The sequence below is a fragment of the Ovis canadensis genome, chromosome 24, assembly GCF_042477335.2.
Source record: "Ovis canadensis isolate MfBH-ARS-UI-01 breed Bighorn chromosome 24, ARS-UI_OviCan_v2, whole genome shotgun sequence".
NCBI lineage: Eukaryota > Metazoa > Chordata > Mammalia > Artiodactyla > Bovidae > Ovis > Ovis canadensis.
In genome coordinates this window covers 36,828,862-36,855,302 of record NC_091268.1, presented here as the reverse complement: position 1 = coordinate 36,855,302, position 26,441 = coordinate 36,828,862, and the positions used below count along the sequence as shown (strand labels likewise).

The following is a 26,441-nucleotide window of genomic DNA, read 5'->3' as shown; positions in this document are numbered from 1 at the left end:
GGTATGGGAGTTTGGGTTTATGTTGGGGGTGAGGGGTTGGAGACAAGCCGTCAGGAGCAAATTGCTATTCTCAATGAGCCACGATCCCAAATATCAAACAAAGACAATGAAGCTCAGAAATATCGCGGGAGTCTTTACAGCTCCCCACACACAGCACGTGGTGGAGGAGAGATGCTGAGGGCAAGAGGCACAGAGGAGAAACACCCTGGGGGCTTCGAGCTGCAGAGGCGGGGGGCGGGCGATAGCTTAGAAGAGACTGAAGTGGGGAAGGGCAAAGATGAAGCTGTTGCCCTCTATCTCTGCTCCCTCTCTCTCCCCCCGGCCACTTCCGAGTATCTAAGCTGACAAAGTCAATTCCCAGAGGTCTAAAATTTCTCTTCTCCTTTAGTCAAAGACTCAAATGGTGAAAAGAGAAACGCCCAAACTCTTGCAAAACCTATCTCAAAGCTCAATAACCGGACAAATATAGACCATCCCTCTCTGCAAAGAACCAAGAACAGGAAAGCCCCTTTGCCCCGAGTGCATCTTCATTCATTCAAAAGTATATTTATTATCTCCAATTAAAAATCAGAAATGATCTCTGTCCAACAGAGAAAATAAACAAAAATCAGTCACTTTTTGTCTGGTAAAAATTAACAATTATAAAGCCAAAACATATAGAAAATGCTATGAATGAAACAAATTTGTCACACTGATGAAGACTAAGGGCAGGAGGGGAGTCCTTCTATGCCAGATCTGCTGGGTGCACACCCAGTATGTATCCCCTTTCCTTCTTACTAATAGAACCCTAATACCATTCAGCGTGCCCAGATAAAAATATTCTAACCTGTTTGCCCTGCAGTCTTGGCCAATAAAGATAGAGACGGATTCCTTGGAAAGGGTATAATTATCCCTTCTCCAGGGAAAAAGACAAAAAGTGTTGCAAGAAAAAGTGTGTAGGCCATTCCATATTCTACATGCCTGGAATATACATTACATTGTAGGAGGTTCTGCAGCCATTTTGTCACCATGTGACAGAAAACTACCTGCTAAGGCCGATGGAGCAGGAAGAACAAAGGAACCCGAGTCCTTAAAGATATCATTTATCTGCCACACAAGTTTTGGTTTATCTAAATTCTTACCTACCTTTTTTTTTTCTTTTTGTTTGATCCTATTTTCTTATTACCACAATGCTGATATCTTATTTTGTTTAATAAGAAAAATTAATAAGTGGGGTTTAGAAATATATTCAGTGGATAATACAGTTACCTGACTATCTCAAAATACGTAAATTTAAACAGCAAAATGAATGCTTTGCCTTCAAAATATTCACCTTAGAAAATTTAATAAGGAAAATTGGGTCTACATGAAATTCCTAAAGAGGTATACCAGAAACTTTTTCAAGCGATGACAGGTGCACTAGAATTAGTGAGTAGCCAAATTATGTTCAAAGCAGAGAATCACACAGATCTCTAACCATAAAAAGTGTTAAGGCTATAAACTTCTCTCTAAGCATAGCACTAGAAGTTTTTTTTATATAGCACTCTATTTTTCTTCATTGACAGCCTCTCTGCAATTATAGTTTTGAGTCTGATGTAATTCAATAGCTATTTAAGAAAGCAATTTTTAATTGTTTAATAATTAAGTGTAGTTGGATATTTGTTTTATTCCAACCCTCACAGAACAGGTAACATAATAAACAATGAGGCTTTATTCTTGACTTGATTCCACTCAATAATGAAAACTTGGTCATGTGGAATTGACTGAAATTCAGGGGGAACATAATAGAGCAAGTCTCTCCTGGTGGGCCTAGACTGATTCATCAATGACAGATCATTACTTCCTGGGTGTTCCCATAGAAACCCTCTCAGTTTCTTATCAGCACCATCCTGGTTTCCTCTCCATCCTTGTGAGCTCCCTCCCATCCCTCCAAGTGTGGGAAATGCCCCATTCCCAAGTCAAATCGCGCCTCCTGTTTAGAGAGTCACAAGATTCATTTACTTACACAAAATGATCCCCACTCTCTCTAGGAGGTCCTCACTGTCCTTGCTGACAAACCCCATTCAGTAAGACCCCCCATATTTCCCTCTGATCACACTAACTTGAAGTGTTTCCTCAACCAATTCAAAGCATTCTGGCCTAGTGACTTAAGACCACCAGGAAAGATGAAGTCCAACATGAAATGCTTTGACTAGTCCATCACATGCCTTCAACTGGGAGGCAAATGGATGTTTCTAAAGCAGACACACAGTTCTTTCTCACTCTGAATCAGCTTTATGAGATCACTTACCTTCTGACACCCTTCAACCTCTTGCCAGAAAGTGTAAGAAACATCTGATCCTCTCACTGGGCCTCTGCTGAAACCTTTTCTCAACCAAGTATAAATGAAGGTCAGTGCCTCTGTTTTAAATGTGGTCCATCTGGAGAACGGCAGATAAGACACAAATGGCCTTTTGCCAGTGACCGCCACCTGGCATGTGGCTCAACCAGCTCTGCTCTTTGTCTTTGTCACTCAGATCCATCCAGGCCAATCCCATTCATAATCTGGACCTGTGGGCCCTCCTAATCTCTGAACGGGCATCCTTCCTTTAGCTGCCCCTGGCCAGGCCATATGGACAAGGAGCTTGGACAAAACCACAGGAAAGGTTTCTCTGAGTCAATACAGGGCAATTTTTAAAGCATACCCAGGGACGTTCATTCCATGCAGCACGATGCAGTCATAAAATAGAATAAGGACATTCTTTATGTACTGATACAGAACAAACTCCAAGGTATATTAAGTTTAGAAAGCAAGGTAAGCTAACATTTGAATGTGTGTGTTTTGGGGAGATAAAACAAATGTATACGATCTGCATGTATATTCTGGGGCTACTTCCAGAAGTATACACAAGAGATGGGTAATACTGGTTGCTATATGGAGCAAAACTGAGTGGCCAAGGACCCAGGTTAAGAGAGAGGCCTTTCAAGGTAAACTCTGTTGTGCCTTTTCAATTTTCAACCCATGAGTGTATATTATTATTTGAAATTTGATTTAATTTAAACTTTCTCAAAGAGATTCAAGTACAGCCATATCAGAGGAGACAATGATACCTGATAAAAGATGCCACTGATCTATGTTTCTTGTCTTGGAAAGATGTTCACATTACATTAATTGCAGGGAATGAAAAGCAGATTTCAGAATAACGTGTTTTAATTTTGGTTTCTAATTTTAATTTAAAATGCTTATTATAAGTATTGATTAAAATCTGCAAAAATATAAACCAAAATGTTAATAATTGGTTTTTTCCTGAGTAGTAGAATTATGGGTGATTTTTATTTTCTCCTCTTGGTATCTCTTCATTTTCTAATTGAGAAGAAGTTTTTAAATATTTTCAAATTTTTAAAAATGAAAAACCCATATTTATGTTTTTGTCCTAGGCAAAGGACTCCTTTCTAGGCAAGGCAGGGGTTCTGACACCACAGGACCTCACAGTGAAGACCTTATTTGGAGGGATGGGAGAAGGGTCGCCAGGAAACAGCCCCTTGGCCAGAAGCAGAGTGAAGGAGGCAGGATTTTTAATGGCAGAGCCGTAAACCTCAGCATAAAATAAGCAGCCAGGCTCTCATTTCAGCCATGTAAACAGTAATGTGTATTCATTAAAACTGCATTAGTCTAAGGAGTCCCCAGAGATTGGGGCTAACAGGCTGGAGGTGGGGAAAGAGGCTGCCAACTGCACCTGCTGTTTCCTAAGGCAAGGCAAACACTCAGAAACAGCCAGAGCAGGGCCACCAGAGGGGCTGCATAGCTCTCATCAGTTTTGTTAAAGGTAAGCAAGGATTGAGGAAAAGGAAAAAACCAGGACCCTAGACATCTGGCTTAGCTGGCCCCAACCTTTCCTGTTAAATGGTTGCCAAGGGGAAAAAAAGTAGGCCTAGTGGGCATCCCTGCACAGCTGGACCAGATCACAAAGACAGCATCACAGGCAGGCTCCCGCTGTCCACCTGGAGGCCACACATCACATGAATGAATGAAACTGGCCTGGCAGAAGAGCTGTGGCCAGCATGTGTTGAGGCTCACTGTTCGAAGGGCTATACTCATCTTAACTCATTTAAGCCACCCAAAGTGCCCACCCTGTGAGGTGGGTACTATTACCATCCCATTTTTGGGTAAAGAAAATGAAGCATAAAGTTAAACAATCTGTCCAAGGATACCCAGCTATGTGGCAGTGTCCAGACTTGGAAGCAAATCTCAGTCCCTAGACCACAATCTAGGTCACAACACCATTCTGTTTCTTCCAAACCTTGCCAAGCAACCAATTTAAACCAAAGCTTTATGATGATGACCCAGGACCATGGGCCAAGGATCTTCTGGGCAGCTAATGAGGTTGGAACCACAATGATCAAATCCATAAATGTCAATGGTGGGTTGCATGTGCCCCATTGTACAAATTAAGTAACTGAGACTTAAGGAGTTGGGTATATTTGCACGTACTGGGGAGCATTCTAAGCCCTTCAACAGGAATGGAGGGTGGGTCAAACTCTGCCCTCAGGAAGGTGGCACAACAGGGAAGAACTTAGACTAAGGCAACAGCCCCCAGCTACAGGGAACAAAGTTTCCTTTTCATTCCTGGTGCTCAGAGTCAAAAATCACCTGAGTAGGAATTCTGAGAAGGAGCTAAGAGATTCCAATAGATCTTTCAACACCCACCCCACCCCACCACCAACCAAAGAGCCAGAAAAATCAGGAGAGTTTCCTTTCCCAGAAGTGGAACTGACCAGCAGCTCCACGCTTCCCCTCCCTCCCCTAAGATATCTCCATCTGGAGTTTTCAGTTACCAAGTCTGATGTTAACAGTTTTTGTCATATCCTGCTCTTCTCCCACACTCCTATGATTTCCCTAGAGGCTGGAAAAGAAGAAGCTGAGGCTCACGGCTCCAGAGCTGCTCCTTCACCCAATGATGAACGCTACTGAGGGCTCAGCTCCAGGGACCCCACGCTGAGTACTCCACAGTACTGCTGCTATAAGATATCATTGCCCTAGTTCCCCAGCCACCAGATCTCAGCTGGGCCAATCAGATTCTTTCAAGGACTTTAGAGTGGAGGCTGAGATTCCAGGGGGTGTCATCTTCCATCTAAGATGTAGAGACGAGGAAAGCTGGAGGTGAGCATGATGAATACAGATGAGGAGAAGTAAAGATGAGTGATGGAGGCCCCTCAAAGTCTTTCAGTTCCCAATTCTCCTTCCAGTCACCAGGTTGACCTTCCTCTTGTACCCAAGCAACGTCCCTGTATTCTTAATATTTATCTGTTTCTACTTATGTATTTGTTGGCGGCATTGGGTCTTCATTGCGGTGCACAGGATCTTCCTTACGGCTCACAGGCTTCTCTCTAGTTGAGGCAGTGGGCTCAGTAGTCGCGGTGCACATGTTTAGCTGCCCCACCTCGGCATGTGGGATCTTAGTTCCCCAACTGGGGATCAAACCCATGTCCCCTACATTGGAAGGCAGATTCTTAATCACTGGACCACTAGGAAAGTCCCTGTCTCTGCTAAATTCCCCTTCCCCTTGTGTTACATTCCCGTTCCAGTGGTAGCTAACTCGAGTTGGTTTCTGTTTCTTGCATCTAAAAACAATTAACTAACCCCTCTCTCCTGAGATATGAAGACCTCTGGCTGATACACCCAAACAGGTGGAAATAAGTTAATCGAAGGGTAAACCACAAACCCAAAGTAACACAAACAGGCCAAGAGCCAACCCTGTGGCTGGTTCCAGGCTGAGGGGAGGCTCCAAGGAAGGGCAAGTCACCAAGCGTCTATTAAGCACCCACTAAGCAAGGGGAACAATGAACTACTCAAATATAGATGCCGCTGTCAAGAGCTTACAGTGGAGGGAGAAGGTTCATGAATAAAACCATTAATGAGAAACAAGAGGGAGAGAACACGCAATTGAGGGTTAAACTATAGATTTAAGCAAAAGGTGCATTTTGAGAAGTTTAGTTCTCTGGAGGATAAGCAAGAGTTGGATCACACCCCAGGTCAGGGCAAGAGGCGGCATCTTTGAGGAAAGAGGGCTTCTTAGGGACAATGAGAAAACCAGTTTGGCTTCACTGAGGCTCCAAGGAGTGGAAGGACATAAGGGTGGAGAGACAGGTGGGAATCGGTGTAAGGAGGGGGTCACGTCCAGGTGAACGGACTGCACCCCCTCTCTGGGCATCTGTTATATTCACATGTCCCTTGCAATGTGATTCATATTTTTCTATAAATTAACTTACTTTAACAATTCCATGCATTAATACATGGTATCTGTCTTTCTCTTTCTGACTTACTTTACTCTGTATAACAGGCTCCAGGTTATCCACCTCATTAGAACTGATTCAGATGCATTCCTTTTTATAGCTGAGTAATATTCCATTGTGTTTATGTACCACAACTTCCTTATCCATTCATCTGCCAATGGACAGAAAGTGTTTTTAAAGTGGAAATGGTCTGGAAAAGGCAAACACAGAACATAAATCATATGGCCCAGCAATTCCACTCTTAGGTAAATATCCAAGAGAGTTGAAAACATAATCACACAAAAGTTGTATGTGAATGTCCATAGTAGTATTAGTTATCATAGCCAAAAGGTGGAAACAACCCCAATGTCCATCCACTGATGAACAAATAAATAAGACGTGATCGATCAATCTTGATGGAAAAATTTTCAGCCGTAAAAAGGAATACTGATACATGCATGAATCTTGAAAACATGAAACTAAGTGAAAGAAGTCAGTCACAAAGGACCACCTGTTGTGTAATTCCACTGATATGAAATGTCCCAAACAGATAAAAATCTAGAGACTAAAAACAAATTAGTGGTTGCTAGTGGCTAGGGGAGGGAGAAATAAGGAGGAAGAAACGGGGAGTGATCACTAACGGATTTGGGTTTCCTATGGGAGTGATGAAAATGTTCTGAAATTTAGATAGTGGTAATAACTGCACAATACTGTAAATACAAAAACCACTGAATTTTACATTTTTACATGGTAAAATGGTGAATTTTGTGTTATGTGAGTATTCAAAATTTTTAATAAAATTTAGTAATTTTAATAATAATAATTTCTTCAAGGAAATGGAATGAAAAAACAAGCAGCTCTTAACATGACCAGAAGCCAACCACAAACAAACACAAAGAAAACAAAATAATGTTAGTTCGTTCTGTTTTGACATGATCCCATGAATGGAATTAGTCTGCTTATAAGCAGAGACCCTAGAGAGTCTGCCTCCTATCTCTGCCCTCATCAGATGAGGAAACAACGAGAATACCGCTCTGAGACTCAGCAAGAAAGCCCTCACCGTGCTGGCACCTGGATCTTGGCCCTCCAGCCTCTAGAACTGTAAACAACAAACTGTTAAACCACCCAGTCTGTGGTTTTCTGTTACAGCAGCCTGAACGGACTGAGGCATTTGTAATGGAGAAACGTGGGGGAAAAAAACTCAAAGAGCAGGAGGACTTGGCCCAGCACAATATGGCCTTGGGCCCAGCACAAGAGTCTGCACCCTGAAAAACTTGTGTCACAGGAAGATATCTACTGACATGGAACGTGGATAGTGAACCACGAAGTGAAAAGGATAAGTGACATCAGGTTTGCAGTCTGGACCTGTTCATCCATCAAATGGGTATTAAGCGTCAGCTGGGGACTTCCCTGGAGGTCCAGTGGTTGGAACTCTGTGCTTTCACTGCAGAAGGCAAGAGTTCGATCCCTGGTTGGGGAACTAAGATCCCTTATGCCCTGCAGTGCAGCAAAATAAAAAAAATGCCACGCACCGTTCTAGGCACTATGCACAAAACAAAGCTCTGCCTTCAGAGGATATATATTCTAGTGGTGTGAGGTGAGCACTCTAATGACATGTGGGAGGTAAGGGGGTGGTCCCCGGAGGCGGGGTGAGATGACAATGGGCTGTTCTCCACTGACTCCTTGTTGCACACCTTCCTCCTATGGTTTTCCCATATTGAGTAGCTGAGGGGTGCTTTGAAATAAAAGGAAACCTGACCCCTTAGCAAGGCATCCTGAGCCTGGCGCGCTCTCTCCCATCAGAAGCTGCATCCCATGTTAGAGCCACACCTGGGAGGATGCATGTTGGTGCAACACACTCCACAAGGGCACCTCTGCAAAAGCTGTTCATCTGCCAGAGCCGCTGCCTCCACACTCTCCGCTTGATCCATCACACTCCATGGGACCTTCAGGTCTCTCTTACCCACCTGCATGGCCATGGGTGTGAGCTCGGTGCCTCAGTCAGTCCGACTCTATGTCCGACTGCAGCCCAACAGGCTCCTCTGTTCATACGGGTTCTCCAGGCAAGAATACTGGATTGGGTTGCCATTTCCTTCTCCAGGGGATCTTCCCAACCCAGGGATCAAACCCATGTCTCCTATAGTGGCAGCTGGATTCTTTACCACTGAGCCACCTGGGAGTCCCTACCCACCTCCACTCTCCCCCTCCCCCAGTAACAACTGTTCCTACTCAGCAGTTGTCAGGAGGATGTCAGGTCCCATTCTAATCAGCTAATCTCAGCAGCCACTGCTCCCCTCGGGTATCTTCCTTCTCCCAGGCTCCAGGGACTTCACCCACCTCTCTTTCCTCTTTCCTCTCACGCCCACACCTGCCTATTTAATATGGAATTTCTCTCCCCACCTACCACCCCAATCTCCCAAACACATGACTCTTTTACTCCTAAAACAATAAAATGACACACCCTCAAGTCACAAAACTTCTGCCACCTCAGGTTTCTGAGTCACTGCTCCTGGATGCCCAGCCAGGTGTGGCCCTTAGACTGGGGGTGCACTTGTCAGGGGAAAGGCTCAGGCTGGCCCAAGGGAGTCCCTGGAGATTCTCCGCAAGACCCGGGGGTGGGGGGGTGGGGGTGGGGGTGCAGGTGGGAACTGTGGTCTCTGGTGTTTGAGACAGAAGGGCAGCTCCCATCCTGGCTCCTAGCCGTCTGGCACCCTTGAGATTGTGGATGGCGGGATATCAGAACAGGAAAGGGCTTGACTTGTACCTAATCAAGAGTCTGCTCAACCCTGGTCTGATAAAACAGCGGTTCTCAACTGGAGATGATCTGAGGCTCCTGGAGATATTTTGGCTACATCTGGAGACATTTTTGTTTATCATAAGTTGGGGGAAAGGTTAATACCAGTAGGTACAGGTCAGGGATGCTGCTAAACATTCTATAATACACAAGATGCCACCAATACAGATTTATTCAGCCCCAAATGTCAATAGTGTCAAGCAAGGAAATCTTGCTCTAGTTAAACCCCTCCCACCACTGGAAACTCACTTTCTCCTCTTGTCCCCTAAGCAACCCCTGCTCCAGCCCACAGAGCTTGTCTGAACCACTGTGGGCTTTGGTTTCATGTCCTCCTTGAGGTCATCAGGGCCTCTGCCTCTACTCAGCTGAAACCTTCTAAAATCCTTGCTGACTCCGGAGGCTCTCAGAAAATGAGTACAAAATCCCTCCTCCACAATTTAATATATGATAAATGCGGCATTTCAATTCTGTGGGAAGCGATGGATTATTCAATAAATGGTATTGGGACAACTGGCTGGCCATCTGGTAGAGAATAAAGCTAGATCCTCACCTCCCTCCTAAAACCAAAATAAATTCCAGATGGATTAAAGATTTAAATGAAAAAAAAAAAGTTAAAGTAGTAAAAGAAAATGTGGGAGAATTGCTCTATAATCTCATTGAGTGGGAGGCCTTTTCAAGCAAGACACAAAATGTAGAATACATGAAAGAAAAGATACATAAATTTGACTAGTTGAGAATGTTTAAAAATCTGCAGAGTAAAAAAAATTTCATAATAAACCGATTTTTTTCAAAGTTAGAAAACCAATTTTATATTCTATACTATGCTATTATATTATATATGAAACATACATCAGGTTAACAGATGTGTTCTTCAATAAATAAAAACCTGTTAAAAATTAATAAGAAAGTAAGGGGAGGAAAACAGGCAAAAGACAAGAGGCAGTTCACAGAAAGAGAAGTACAGAGAGTTTTCAAACACAAAAAAGGTTCTCATAAACAAACAAAGGCAACTGAAGGAGACAGTGAGATGCCAGTTTTCCACTGATCAGGTTGGCAAAATGGAAAACTCTGATACTATTTTGTGCCAGTAAGGATCTAGGGAGGAGCTGTCTGATGCAAGTGCAAACAGACCCGCTATGGAAAGAGATTCAGCAGCATCCAACACATGTTATATTTATTGTATTTACTTATTATTTGGTTGCGCCTGGTCCTAGTGAGAGCACACAGGATCCTCGAACCTCGCTGAGGCATGTGAGATCCCCTAGTTGCAGGCATGCAGGATCTCTCAGCTGTGACGTGCAAACTCCCAGTTGTGGCATGTGGGATCCAGTTCCTCGATTAGGGATGGAACCCAGGTCCCCTGCATTGGGAGCATGAGGTCTTAGCCCCTGGACCACCAAAGAAGTCCCTCCATCCACCTTTTAAAGCACATACCTCTGCCCAAGTGATCCCAACGCTATATCCATCCTTGCATAGTATCCAACCCAAATCCAAAGGGTAAATACAGTGAGGAACATTCGCATTGTTTATAAGAGCGGGAGGCTGTCAACCCTGCCAGTGTCTCACGGCAAGGGACCATGCATGGGTGTGCGCCCAGTCATTCAGGCGTGTCTGGCTCTTTGAGACCCCATGGACTGTAGCCCGCCAGGTTCCTCTGTCCATGGGATTCTCCAGGCATGAACACTGGAGTGGATTGCCATGTCCTCCTCCAGGAGATCTTCCCAACCCAGGGATGGAATCCAAGTCTCTTCCATCTCCTGCACTGGCAGGCAAGTTCTTTACCACTATCACCACCTGGGAAGCCCAGTCAAGGGGCCATACGATTCATCAAAGAGAATACTATGAAAAACCTCTTAAAAATAAGCGCGGTAACTCTATCAATCCTATGAGACTGCAGTCCCATGAAGGAAAACAACATGAAATGTTTTTATATTTTCAACCATGTAAAGAAAAATGGGTGGGTACATTCACTCATCCATTCAACCAATATTTATTAAGCAGCTACAACTTGCCAGGTTCTGCTCCAGATGCTGGGGATTCCCCCAGCAGTGAGTCCATCAAAGTCTGTGTGGGTTGCACAAGCTTGGAAAATTACTAGAAAGAAACACAGGAAACTGATAACAGGGGAGGCGCTGGGTTGTCAAACTTGACAAATAAAAAGTTTCTCCTACTTGTATGCACTGCTATATTTAAAATGGATATCCAACAAGGACCTACTGTATAACACATGGAACTCTGGTCAATGTTATGTGACAGTCTGGATGGGAGGGAATTAGGTGGGGAGAATGGATACGTGTATATGGATGGCTGAGTCCTTTGCTGTTGACCTGAAACTATCACAACATTGTTAATCGGTTCTGTGAAGTGAAAGTGAAAATGTTAGTCGCTCAATTGTGTCTGACTCTTTGCAACCCCATGGACTGTAGCCAGCCAGGCTCCTCTGTCCATGCAGTTCTCCAGGCAAGAATACCAGAGTGGGTTGCCATTCCCTTCTCCAGGGGGATCTTCGAGACCCAGGGATTGAACCCGGGTCTCCTGTATTGCAGGCTGATTTATGCTGTGCTTAGTCACTCAGTCGTGTCCGACTCTTTGCAACTCTGTGGACTGTAGTCCAGCAGGCTCCTCTGTCCATGGGGATTCTCCAGGCAAGAATACTTGAGTAGGTGGCCATGCCCTCCTCCAAGGCATCTTCCCAACCCAAGGATTGAACCCAGGTCTCCCACACTGCAGGCAGATTCTTTACCATCTGAGCCACCCAGGAAGCCCAAGGATGCTGGAGTGGGTAGCCTGTCCCTTCTCCAGGGGAACTTCCCAAACCAGGGTCTCCTGCATTGCAGGCAGATTCTTTACCGGCTGAGCTACCAGAGAAGCCCAGGCAGATTTATACCACAAAACAAAATACAAAGTTTTAAAATTAAATACATACATTTTTAAATGTTTGCCCTATACAATACTAGAGACATACAAAGTTATTCTTTGTTTATTCAAACTTCAGCTTTCACTGGGCATCATGCCAACTGGGCAATCCTACTCTGGAAGTGAGGGGAGGGGAATGAGGCGGCCAGGAAAGGAGGTTTGCTTCACCCTAATACATGTGGAAATGCATTGCACTGTTTGGAATGATAGGCAGGCGTGTATATTATTTTATTTTTAAAACTGACAGGAAAGAAGAATAAGAGAGAAGTTCCATGGACAGGAGACCCAACTGTGTATAAGCTGCAAAGTGCATTCCCGGGCAGCCGGGCCCTGGAGTCAGCCTGGCAGGCCCGCAGCCGCATTCCAGGACCGGCTGCTTCTCTAAATGGAAGTGCTCCGCTCTGTCCCAGGCAGCAAGCTAGCAAGCAGGATTCCGAACTGTGCTATTTAAAAAAAAAAAAAAAAAAACAGGCCCAATGCAAAGAAACAAATGTAGAAAACAGTGGGGAAAGAAACACCAGGCAAGCTAGAAACTAGCCTTTTCCAAGAGAATAGGGAGACATGAGATGTCACATTTCTTTAACAGCCTGGCTTTAAGGATCTCTGGGTCCTCTCAGATCATCTCCATCTCTCCTCACCTCTTTCTTAGGGGAGATTTTATCAAAGAGGAAAGGGCCTTGTATATAAAGATTCCCCAATCTTCACATCCCAAATACATTTTGGGTTCTAACAACAAAAACTGATAGTTATGAAACACTCACTTTATGTCAGGCACTCTTCTAAGCATTTTAACCGATATTAACTCATTTAATTAACTCAGCAACCCCATGAGACAGATGCTAATAGTATCCCTTTCATACACATGTGGAAACTGAGGCACAGAGGGATTCAGCAACTGATGAGGATCACCCAGCTTATAAGCAGAAGATCTGAACCCAGATAATCTGATCCCAGAACTCACCCCCTTCCCCACAGGCCAGGCCTGTCACAGGCACTGGGTGACGAAGGAGACTGACACCCCTGCAGGCTTTCAGTTAGGGAGCGGATCTGACCCTCCACAGGAAACAGACAAGATAGTTGCTGAAGTGCTGAATTCCAGGACAAATAAGGACTGAAATAAACCATCATTCATTTAGTGAACAAAGACATAACAAGGGCCTAATATGCACCTAGTTGTTGTAGCGAAAGTCGCTCAGTTGTGTCTGACTCTTTGCGACCCCGTGGACTGTAGTCCGTCAGGCTCTTCCATCCATGGGGTTCTCCAGGCAAGAGTACTGGAGTGGGATGCCATTCCCTTCTCCAGGGGATCTTCCCGACTCAGGGGTCATACCCAGCTCTCCTGCACTGTAGGCAGATTCTTTACCATCTGAGCTAACAGGGAAGCCCTAACATGCACCTGGCATTGCTCTGTGCCATAGAGGACACAGCTGGAAACACAACAAGCAGATCCTTGACACTGTGAAGCTTACGGTCCAGTGAATATGCGGGAGGGGTTTTGGTTTTATTTTTTGGGTGTGGTGAGCGTTCGTTGCTGCCTGTTGGCTTTCTCTAGTTGAGATGAGCAGAAACTATTCTTTGCTGCAGTGTGCTGACTTCTCCTTCTCTTGTTGGGGAGCACAGGCTCTAGGCATGCAGGCTTCAGTAACTCCAGAGCATGGGCTCAGTACTTGCAGCACATGGGGTTAGTTGTCCTGGAGCAGGGATTGAACCTGTGTACCCTGCATCGGCAGGCGGATTCTTAACCGCCAGCAGGAGGAACTCGGGAAACTATGTCAGCAAAGATCTGTCTGAGGAGAGGCCATCTGAGCTGGGGGTGGTGGGGGGAGGTTGAAAGGTGAGACTGCACAGCAAGGGCCCAGCATTTGAAAAATATTCCAGGCAGAGGGACCCATGGGTTTGCAAAGACCCACAGAGGGCTGCAGAAACCTTGAGTGGAAAACAAGTTCAAGTTGAACCCCATCCCCAACCCTAAGAACCCTTCCCCTGCCACCTGGGCCCCAAAGAATCTCCTCCTCTCAATCCAAAACCCACGGACCACACTTTGCTTTTATGCTGATTTCCCCTGCCAGCTATCGACAAGATCTAAGGCAGAAACATCTTAGGCACTCGCGGTCCTGAGGCATGTGCCTGCTGATTAATTCAAGTGTGTTTTTTAACTCTCAGAATTAAGGTACTCTGCAAAGATGGGCTCGATAAAGGACAGAAATGGTCTGGACCTAACAGAAGCAGAAGAAATTAAGAAGAGGTGGCAAGAATACACAGAAGAACTGTACAAAAAAGATCTTCACGACCCAGATAATCATGATGGTGTGACCACTAATCTAGAGCCAGACATCCTGGAATGGGAAGTCAAGAGGGCCTTAGAAAACATCACTACGAACAAAGCTAGTGGAGGTGATGGAATTCCAGTTGAGCTCTTTCAAATCCTGAAAGATGATGCTGTGCAAGTGCTGCACTCAATACGCCAGCAAATTTGGAAAACTCAGCAGTGGCCACAGGACTGGAAAAGGTCCGTTTTCATTCCAATCCCAAAGAAAGGCAATGCCAAAGAATGCTCAAACTACCACACAATTGCACTCATCTCACATGCTAGTAAAGTAATGCTCAAAATTCTCCAAGCCAGGCTTCAGCAATACGTGAACCATGAACTTCCTGATGTTCAAGCTGGTTTTAGAAAAGGCAGAGGAACCAGGGATCAAATTGCCAACATCCGCTGGATCATCAAAAAAGCAAGAGAGTTCCAGAAAAACATCTATTTCTGCTTTCTTGACTATGCCAAAGCCTTTGACTGTGTGGATCACAATCAACTGTGGAAAATTCTCAAAGAGATGGGAATACCAGACCACCTGACCTGCCTCTTGAGAAATCTGCACGCAGGTCAGGAAGCAACAGTTAGAACTGGACATGGAACAACAGACTGCTTCCAAATAGGAAAAGCAGTACGTCAAGGCTATATATTGTCACCCTGCTCATTTAACTTATACGCAGAGTACATCATGAGAAACGCTGGGCTGGAAGAAGCATAAGCTGGAATCAAGATTGCCGGGAGAAATATCAATAACCTCAGATATGCAGATGACACCACCCTTACGGCAGAAAGTGAAGAGGAACTAAAAAGCGTCTTGATGAAAGTGAAAGTAGAAAGTGAAAAAGTTGGCTTAAAGCTCAGCATTCAGAAAACGAAGATCATGGCATCCGGTCCCATCACTTCATGGGAAATAGATGGGGAAACAGTGGAAACATTGTCAGACTTTATTTTGGGGGAGCTCCAAAATCACTGCAGATGGTGACTGCAGCCATGAAATTAAAAGACGCTTACTCCTTGGAAGAAAAGTTATGACCAACCTAGAGAGCATATTAAAAAGCATAGACATTACTTTGCCAACCAAGGTCCATCTAGTCAAGGCTATGGTTTTTCCTGTGGTCATGTATGGATGTGAGAGTTGGACTGTGAAGAAGGCTGAGCACTGAAGAATTGATGCTTTTGAACTGTGGTGTTGGAGAAGACTCTTGAGGGTCCCTTGGACTGCAAGGAGATCCAACCAGTCCATTCTGAAGGAGATCAACCCTGGGATTTCTTTGGAAGGAATGATGCTAACGCTGAAACTCCAGTACTTTGGCCACCTCATGAGAAGAATTGACTTATTGGAAAAGACTGATGCTGGGAGGGATTGGGGGCAGGAGGAGAAGGGGACGACAGAGGATGAGATGGCTGGATGGCACCACTGACTCGACTGACGTGAGTCTGAGTGAACTCCAGGAGTTGGTGATGGACAGGGAGGCCTGGCGTGCTGCAATTCATGGGGTCGCAAAGAGTCGGACACGCCTGAGCAACTGAACTGAACTGAACTGCCTGTTCGTGTTCTGACCAAGCTTTGAATATCTTTGCCGCTGATGGAAGAGGAATGAAGTGGCAGTACCAGCAGGATTGTGTATCTTTCTCCTAAGCAGGAAAACAAAATCAGTGCTCTTCACCAAGGCCCTCTGAGTAAGAGAAAGAGAAAAACGAATACCATATATTGAAGCATATATGTGGACTCTAGAAAAATGGTATGTACTAAGTCACTTCAGTCGTGTCAGACTCTTTGTGATGCTATGGATTGTCACCTGCCAGGCTCCTCTGTCCATGGGATTCTGGAAGAATACTGGAGTGAGTTGCCATGCCCTCGTCAGGAGATCTCCCTGACCTAGGGACTGAACCTGTGTCTCCTAGGTCTCCTGCATTGGTAGGCGGGTTCTTTACCACTAGCGATATGGTATAGTTGAACCTATTTTCAGGGCAGAAATAGAGACACAGACATAAAGACATGGGAATACAGAGAGAGGAAGGACAGGGTGGGGTGAACTGGGAGATTAGGGATGACATATACACTATCATGTGTGCCATCGCTAGCCAGTGGGAAGCTGCTGCAAAACACAGGGAGCTCAGATAGGTGGGATGGGGGTGGGGGGAGTGGGGGGCAGGTCCAAGAGGGAAGGGATATATCTACACACAGAGCTGATTCACTTTTGTTGCACAGCAGAAACCAACACAGCACTGTAAAGCAATTATACTCCAATTTTAAAAAATACATGTCAAACTTTGAGTCCAGCTCCTGAGCATCCACATCAAAAGATGACAGCTATTATCATCATTTTGCCGAAAATAATGGTGGAGAATGAGAGTCTGGAGCCAGACAACTTTGGTTTTCATCCTAGCCAGAAGTGAGCTACAGAGAAGCTACCCCCACTCCAATACTCTCGCCTGGAAACTTCCATGGATGGAGGAGCCGGGTGGGCTGCAGTCCATGGGGTCGCTAAGAGTAGGACACAACTGAGCGACTTCACTTTCACTTTCCACTTTCACACACTGGAGAAGGAAATGGCAACCCACTCCAGTGTTCTTGCCTGGAGAATCCCAGGGACAGGGAGCCTGGTGGGCTGCCGTCTCTGGGGTCACACAGAGTCGGACACGACTGAAGCGACTTAGCAGCAGCAGCAGCAGCAGAAATGAGCTGCACATGATCGGTCTGCCCAATAGCTCTGCCTCAGTCTCCCCATCTGTAAAATGTGCATCTTTATAAAAGTGCCTACCCCTCACAGGACAATGAGTTCCTACAGGGAGAAAGGCTTAGTACAGGGCTTGGTGCTGAGTAAGTACTGCCTTAATTGCTAACCTCCACTAACGCCACAACTATTATCAACATTTTGTTGTTGTTATTATTACTAACATCCAAATCGAAGACTTTGGTGAATTCACAAAGGATTTCTGATTAACTACAAAACAGCAGCGGCAAACGTGCCATAATCATGCAAGATCAGCCTCAGGGGGCACTGAGTGAGGAGCATGCAGGCACTCTTCTGTATTGACTTGGCAACTTACCTGAGAATCTAAAAGTATTTCAAAATAAAAAGTGGTTTGCTTATTTTTTTAAAGGCAGAGGCAACTATTTTCTCACTGCCTCCTCAGATCTTTCCCCTCATCAGCAGAGAAACCCAAGCTGCAGAAAGGACAGAACATTATCCATACAAATAAGAGCCACGCACACCCCTGCCCACTCCACACCAGTCTGTCCTCTACTCTGTAAAGCCGGCTATCAACGGGCTGTGAGTTAAAATCAAGTCTCTCCCCAGGGGTAAAAATGCCAACAGACTCAGAGCTCTATGTGCCATCAAGTTTCTCCTTTTTCAATGAATATTTATTGAGCACCTACTGTGTACCAGGTACCCCTTCCAGGAGCTGAGAAATACAATCAGCAACACACACACACAGCCCAGGTTATCTTTTGGCAGCAAGGACGGGAGCTTAGGGAATGTATGTGCAGACCACAGTTCTGTGGCCTCCAATGCTGGGAAATGGTTACTGCAGGGTTTCTTTTTGGCCCCTTGAACCTTTGGGACTTCAGTGCAGGTCCTGCTACCAGCCCATTCTTACAAGAGAGACTCCGAGGAGGGGGGGTACCCAAGCAAGCTCAGACAACAGTCTGAAGTCTGGGAAACCCAACCAGGCTGGCTCCTGGGAAGGTCCAGCAGAAGCAACCCAACTTCTTATTTCAGTCCTGTTTCACATGCCAGAGATGGGCAGAGACGTCTTTAAAATAAGACATCTCTCTCCCACGGCTTCCTCCTCTTCTAATTTCCTCAGCTATCCTTCTCTCTCTCCCCTTCCGCTGCGAGCTGTTTCCTGCAGATAAAAACACCCCACAACTTCCAGTCTGCATAGCGAGATTGCAGCCAGCAAGCTCTAAATGCCGAAGCTCCCAATCAAGCAGCAGGCACCCCTGTGGAGTTAACGCTATTTTTTTTTAAAGCAAAAGAACCCATGCCTTCTACTTACCCTTAGGAGAAAGCCCCCTGGGGAAGGGAGATGGGTGGGATTGGTCAGGAAGGACTGGCTGCAGAGACAGGCTCTTGCTGCACTTAAAGACTATGAGCAATTTGGAAAAATTATATCCAAAACCATCATAATAAGCTCAGAATGACAGACATAGTTCCTATTTCCAAAGCATCCTTGGGCACTGCATTTTGATTGGGAAAAACGTTCATCTTCTAGAGTAATCAGTTCCAAATGGGGGAGAGGTAGAGGTGCTGCTTTTAGCTCAGAAACCCCACAGGAAAGGGACTAGAAGTGAGGCCCACAAAGAATGACGCACGGCGCACACTCAGATCCGACTGCCGTCAGAACTCTCCGGCCGAGTTTAAAACGCGCATACCTTTTCGCCCGGCAGTTCTGTCTGCAGGACTTTGGATGAAAGATGTGTTCACACATGTGTGTCCACGGTTAGGTACCAGGATATTCACTGCAGCCTTGTTTGTTAGAGCAAAAGACTGGAAAGAGCCCAGTGTCCATCACCAGAAGACACGGAACAACCTCAGAAGGGAACACAGTGCCGCTGTTAAAGTGAATGCGGCGGCTCCGTGTGTGCCTGAAGACAGAGCTCTAAGACACACAGTCAAGTACAAAAAGGCGACAAACAAAACACAACGTGCAGAAGGCGCTGCTGATGGCATAGAAAAGGCTCATGTGTGCAGTTTCTCTTTACTGTTGTTGTTCCATCGCTAAGTTGTGTCAGACTCCTTGGGGCCCCGCAGACTGCAGCTCACCAGGCTCCCCTGTCCTTCACTATTTCCCGGAGTTCGCCCAAACTCATGTCCACTGAGTTGATGATGCCATCCAACCATCTCATCCTCTGTCGCCCTCTTCTCTTCCTGCCCTCAATCTTTCCCAGCATCAGGGTCTTTTCCAATGAGTCAGCTCTTCCCATCAGGTGGACAAAGAAGTCTCTTTATTAATACACGCAAAACTAGTAACAGTGTTATCCTCCAGAGAAGGAACTCAAGGGCCTGGGGACAGGGCTGGAAGGGAGATTTGTTGCTACTGAAACCTCTGTCATACCTGTAGGATTTCAAACTTTGCATCATATACTGAAAACGAACAATTTTAATGGCTAGAAGATAAGTAAACACCCAGGAAAAGAAGATAAAGGAATTATATCAATTAAGATAAACACAGGCAGCAATTATCCTTCAATGAAAAAATAGATACTTTAAAAAAAAAAGATCAACACATGCATACACACACATACACACAGACGAAATTCCCTAGAAATGGTGATAATTGATGCCAGCCCCTCTCTGTTGGTTTTACAAAATTGGTTCTTCGTAGAGTGAGACCAGGGTTTCTCAACCTTGGCACACTGCCATTTTGGAATCGACAATTCTTTGCTGTGAAACTGTCCTGTGCGTTGTAACATGTTGAGCAGTATAACTTGGCCTGTACTTTACTAGATTCCAGCAACAACTCTCCAAGTTATGACAAACCTAATGTCTCCAGACAGGCCTTGGGGACAAATCACCGGAGTTAGATGATGGAGTGCCTTCTTTATTTCCTTCTCTCTCCACACTTAATAACATGCAGACAGTTCTTATGGATAAACAACTACAAATGGCAGAAACCAACACAATATTGAAACGCAATTATGCTCCAATTTAAAAAAAGAAAAAAAAATTACAAATGAACCAAAGTCATTCACAAGGGTTTGTTCAAATTTTTACACACACACACAGTTTGACACTGGGGCTGTCTGAACGCTCAGAAGGGTACATCTACCATTCTCTTTATACCAGTGAGTTTATATTTGATATTTGTAACCTGGGAAATGGCCCTGGTTCTCAGCAGAGAGATTTAGGGGAAATGTCTTCCTGCAGTGAAAGAAAAGGGAACGTATGTATTGGTCTCACCGACAGATAAGGAATGGAATGTGCTCTTTGCCCTAAGCCGTCTGTTCTTTGATCATTACTACCCCTGACCGCCACAATGCCAACCAGCGCAACAAATGCCAACAGCTACCCCTGAGTTCCACAACGCCTGACACCCCCTCTTTCCTCGGAAGCAGATGGAGAAGCAGTTGTTTCACATGCTTGGCTGTGCTGAGTGGCAGACTTCCACTTCTGCAGAAATGCCAAGAGTGACCCCCAACAAAGAGATCACCCACAGGATGGAGGACAGGTCCTGAGCCCCAGGGAGAACTATCTCTTACTCAACACTATCCGTCGAAGAACAGTAATGAAATGGAGCAGGACCCTATGAGTCTTGTCCCCCGTGTCCTCTGCAGGCCTTTGTCTGTGGAAAAACTTTAGCCCAAGAATATGTTAATCAGAGAAGTGAGAAAATGCAGAAACAAAGGAATACATTCAAAAGAGACCAAATAATAAAAATGTAGTCATTATGCATGTTCTGTTGCTAAGTCACTTCAGTTGCGTCCGACTCTGTGCGACCCCAGAGACAGCAGCCCACCAGGCTCCCCTGTCCCTGGGATTCTTCAGGCAAGAACACTGGAGTGGGGTGCCATTTCCTTCTCCAGTGCATGAAAGTGAAAGGGGAAAGTGAAGCTGCTCAGTCGTGTCCGACTCTTAGTAACCCTATGGACTGCAGCCCACCCGGCTCCCCTATCCATGGGATTTTCCAGGCAAGAGTACTGGAGTGGGGTGCCATTGCCTTCTTCGTATGCATATTCAGGGACTTTTAGTTCCTTCCCAGTTCTGGGGGCTGTCTTATAGACACTGAAAACCCCACCAGGTGGAAGAAGTTAACTCCATGATGACCAGACTGGAGCCACGACATAAGCTGCCACAATTCCAAGAAGCGGCCTTGAGGAAAGGGGACCAAACCAACCATGGAACTGAAGATTAACTGTACTTAAAATAATCAAGATGGCAATGCTCAGAGACTTCCCTAGTGGTCCAGGGGCCAAGACTTCACGCTCCCAATGCAGGAGTCTGAGATTGATCCTTGATTAGGGAACAAGATGCCACGTGCCACAACTGAGTCTGCATGCTGTGACCTAAGACCCAATACAGCTGAAAAAATAATTAAAATAAGAAAAAGATGACAGTAGTCAGACCACTGATGAGCAATTTCAAGATGACTGTCAGAGCTGACTGTGACATTTCTGCATGGAGCCCCTCCCTCAGTCTATAAAAGCTCTTGCCTACTGATTGTCAGTAGGGTGGGGAGTCCAACTTTGGACAGGGGTCCACCTTCCCCCGACCCCCTGCCCCTAGTTGCTGGCATCCAAAGTTAAGCAAACTCTCCTTTCCACCAACCTGACCTCTTTACTGGCTTTCGAGTAGTGAGCAACCGCATTCCACCTTCAGTTACAGTAACAACCATTGTCTTTGGGGGGCACTTACTATGGTCCAGACATAGTGCTAAGGACTTCACAGTCATTACTTCATTAGATCCTCAAGACAACCCAATGAAGTAAGTGCGATCATAATCACCCCCACTTTATAGACAACACACATTAAGGCACAAGGAGGTGAACTGGCTTGATCAAGATCACACAGTGAAAGACTGCATAGTGCCTGGCAGACAGCAGGTCCTCATAAAGTACTTGTCTTATTATCTTAGCAATGTTGCCACACTCGTTCCTGTCTCGGGGCCTTTGCAAAGACCATGCCCTCTGGCTGGGATGCTTTTCTGTCAATCTTCACCGACTGTTTGCTTAAATTTCCCTTTATGAGGACAGACTCCTCTGACCCCCAAATAAGATACATCATCTTGATACATACTCCCACCCATTCTACTCTTCTGATTCATAGCACTTACCATAACAGCAATCATATTATCTGTATAATTATTTCCTTGTCTGTCACCCTTATTAAACGGTAAGCTTCATAAGGTAGGGACGGGGTCTAATTTGCTCACCATTGGTGAGCACCTAGCACAGTACCTGGCACACAGTAGGCCCTTGATTAAGTACTGCTGCTGCTGCTGCTGCTGTTGCTAAATCACTTCAGTCGTGTCCGACTCTGTGCAACCCCAGAGACGGTGGCCCACCAGGCTCCCCCGTCCGTGGGATTCTCTAGGCAAGAACACTGGAGTGGGTTGCCATTTCCTTCTCCAATGCATGAAAGTGAAAAGCGAAAGTGAAGTCGTTCAGTCATGTCCAACTAGTAGTGACCCCACGGACTGCAGCCTACCAGGCTCCTCTGTCCATGGGATTTTCCAGGCAAGTCAGTACTAGATGGACATAAAAACAGGTGGAAGAAAGGGAGAGAGGGAGGGAGGGAGGCAAGAAGGAAGAGTGAGTGAATAAACAAACGACTGAACTTTAAAGATAAGGGTTGGGAACTCCCTGGTGGTCCAGCGGTTAAGACTCTGCACTTTCACTGCTGAGGGCCTGGGTTCAATCCCTGGTTGGGGAACTAAGATCTCATAAGCCAGACAATAGAGCCCAACAACAATAAAAATAAATAAAGATAAGCAGGGTCTCAAGAGACGAAGTAATCTACTCCCTCCTTATCTTACAGTTGAAGACAATAAGGTTCATGAAGGTGAGGGTCAAATAAGACAGGATCCAATATTAGGATCTGTTCAGTTGCAGAAAAATCAGTTGGTTTCCAGAACTGGAGGACAAGGGCTTCCGGGTGACAGCCGGATGCAGCAAGGGCAGGTGCCTAGGAGAACACTCAACAGGTAATACCTGCGTTTGACTAGGGCTCCACCCAATACAAAGGGTGCATTTAAATTCACCCCAAGTACCTTTTGCCACGCTTATAAAAATCAGTCTGATTATCTCCTCACAAAGTCTAAAAAAGCAAAAAAAAAAAAAAAATTCTTTCACACATCAACAAGCTGTAGTCTTTAGATTCAAAATGCCCTTGCAAACCCACAGGAAACGCTGTTCTTGTGTATCATATCACAGCACGAAGTCCCCACTTCCTTCAGGGGGAAGAATGAAGCCATCTGGCAGGAGTTGCTCTCAGCTCTTTCCCGACACCCCCCTCCTGCTCAGGGCTCTGCAGAGCTTGCACATGCCTCCCCCACCCCTGGTCCATCCCACTCCTACAGAACCACCAAGCTTTATCCTCATGGGCCCTCTAGCTTGTTTATACAACTAGATTCTGCGCTCTAAGGGGTGTTTATTTTATACAGTCAACACCTTGCACAGAGCCCGGCACATGGGAGGCACTCAATAAACGGTTATTGGATAAGATGGATGGATGGGTGTACGGATGGAGACCATTCCATCTAGCTCCCAAATGCCCTCTCCAACCCTACATTGGGTAACCTACAAGAAATTAGCTGTGCTTCTGTGTAAGCCTGTAATTCGAAAGATAACTGGTGAATATAAAAAAGAACTAATTGGAAGCAACATTAGAATAAGGCTGTTTCATCTCTCAGGGCCTTCGCACAAACAGGTCCTTCTGCCGGGAAGGCCCGTCTTCCCCTCTTCATTCACAGAGCCAACTCTACCCCTTCCTTAAGGTGCCAGCATAAATGTCACCTACACAAGAAGTCCCGATTAAGCTTCCTACACAGAATCCGCCCCCCCATATGCTCACTATTCTCTCCTCAAGCCCCTAATCTCTTTCCTTTACAGTTGCTTTTAACTTTCAGTGTATTTTTCTGTTTACTTCTTGTCTTGATCATCCTCTAAGGAGGTCTGATGAAGACACAGAGTAGCTCTGCATCACGCACTTTTTTTTCTACAGCACCTAGTCTGGTATCTGCAGATAGTATGCATTCAATATCTGTTGACTCTATCAATGAATCAATCAAACTCATTAAGAGGGAATGGGCCCCCCCCGAAATAAAAGGTGAATAATGAAACAAGTAAATTTTAGGAGTCGCATCTCAAAAAGTCTTCTTGAATCATAAGAAATAATGCACATATTAATAACAATTCATGTGAAATAAAATTGTTGCTGTTGTTCAGTTGCCCAATCATATCCAATTCTTTGCAACCCCATGGACGCAGACACCATGCCTCCCTGTCCCTCACCATCTCCCCATGTTTGCCCAAGTTCATGTCCAGTGCATCAGTGATGCCATCCAGCCATCTCATCCTCTGATGCCCTCTTCTTCTTCTCATTCTTTTATTTCACTGGAATGAAATAAAACACATCCCAATTTTTTCACAAAATTCAATCTTCCAAAGAAGGAGAGTAGATTGAGAGAGGAGGTAAAAGCTTTCACAATCCCTTGTCTTCCAAAAGTGTGAATGAGTTGAATCATTCCATTAAAAGACAAAAAGATTCATAATTTGGAGGGAAAAAAATCAAAATTCAAATATATATGGTTCACAAGAGACGTGGAAAATAAAATGACACAAAATGAAAACGAAGAAATGAGAAAGCTGCCATGAGTAGAAATACTAATTTCACACAAAGAAAATTTCAAGCATGAAAATATTACACAGAACAAAGATGGGCATTTTACATTCATAAAAAGTACATCAGGGGACTTCCCTGGTGGTCCAGAATCCACCTGCCAATGCAGGGGACAGGGGTCCATCCCTCATGTGGGAACTAAGACCCCACGCGCCGCGGGGCAACTAAGCCCACGTGCTACAACCACTGAGCCTGGACTCTGGAGCCCAACTAGAGAGGCCCATGGACTGCAACTCGAGAAGCCCACAGGCTGCAGCAGAGTCCACAAGCCACAGTGAAGACCCAGGGCAGCCGCACCCCCCAAAAAAGTACATCGGTAATAAAAAGAACGGTGATATCACGTGCCTGGTATTCTGTTAAGCCCTTTGCATTCATTACATCATTTAGCTTACAAACCCAAAGTTACACTGGCATCATTATTACCACCAAGCTTTCAGGAGAATATGAAACTGGCCCATCATTTGCTTAGAACAGCCAGGAAGGATCTAAGCTTAGATCTGCCCAACTTCACAATGAAGACTGAAACTCTGACTCCTACAATATAAAAATAAATTCTATATTCTAAAGTAAAGTTTGTTTTTAAAAATACAAAGATGGTTTCTTTAAAAAAAAAAATCGCCATCATAATGAGAGACTAGCATACAATCCAAACTTTGACAAATCAGTAGACATCACTAAAATTTAATGAGTTCAAGAAACTAGAAAGAAGCCATAAAACTGAGAAAAGAGTGAGGAGGAAAACAGGAATTAAAATATCAGGAAACAGAACAGGATAAATTTAAAGTGTGGTTATTTGAGGGGGAAAATAAAACTAACATTTTTGCAAAGCTCATCAAGAAAAAATTCAGAAATCAAAAATAGGAAATTTGCAGTAAAAATGAGAAAAGAGAACTACAGGTGGCAGGAGATTGTTCAGATCGCTACAGAACAATATATATAGCTCCATACTAATAAATTAGAAATTCAATTAAATACTTATTCCTGGGAAAACATAATATATCTGAATGTGTATCAATAATGGTCATGGAATAAATTATTAAAATTGTTAAATAAGCAATACCCAAAAGGGCATTACACTCCCAAAGTTGTCTTATTTAGAGGTACAGAAAATTCACCCAGACTTTTAAAGAACATTATAAATCCTTTGCAATTTGACTCTTTTTAATTCAAAAGAAAGAGAAAGGACAGATGATAACAGCAAACCAAAAAAATTAAACTACAGAACAATCTCACTGAATATAATTTCCAAGATTTTAAATATAAATAAATTTAACCCAGTAACATAGGAATAATGTCAGAATGGATCGAGTATTGGGAAGATAGTAACAATAAAGGTCACACATTGTTTTGGCGTTTTACAATAAGCATGTATTTTTGAAAAGCAACAATCATATTCTCTAGGAGAAAATTAAAGCAATGATTATATGCAGTGATCAAGAAAATTTGGAAACGTGTGCTCAGTTGTTCAGTCGTTTCTGGTGCTTTGCAATCCCATGGACTGTAGTCCACCTGGCTCTTCTGTTCATGGAATTTTCCAGGCAAGAATACTGGAGTGGGTTGCTATTTCCTCCACCGAGGGATCTTTCCAACCCAGGAATAGAACCTGTGTCTCCTGCATTGGCAGGCAGATTCTTTAACACTCTAGGTGAGGGTATAAATTATTAATACTTACAAACTCTCTAGAGCAACCTGGAAACACAAACTTTTTAAATAAATGGTCATACTCTTTGACTCAGAAATTCCAATTTTAGGAACTGTGATGGGTTGACTGCAATAATGGTCCTGTTTGTTCCTTCGTTCATTTAGCCAGTAGCTTTGCCCATTGGTAATGTCCTCTGAATCT

General features: G+C 44.7%; 1 protein-coding gene and 1 non-coding gene across 3 annotated transcripts in view; one reads left to right on the top strand and one right to left on the bottom strand.

Moving 5' to 3' along the window:
• PRKCB (protein kinase C beta) overlaps positions 1-26,441 on the bottom strand; it is a 373,695-nt gene that overhangs the window by 287,334 nt on the left and 59,920 nt on the right. The window lies entirely within an intron of this gene.
• TRNAE-UUC (transfer RNA glutamic acid (anticodon UUC)) lies at positions 22,558-22,630 on the top strand. The gene has a single exon. It is a non-coding gene; the product is annotated as a tRNA-Glu (tRNA).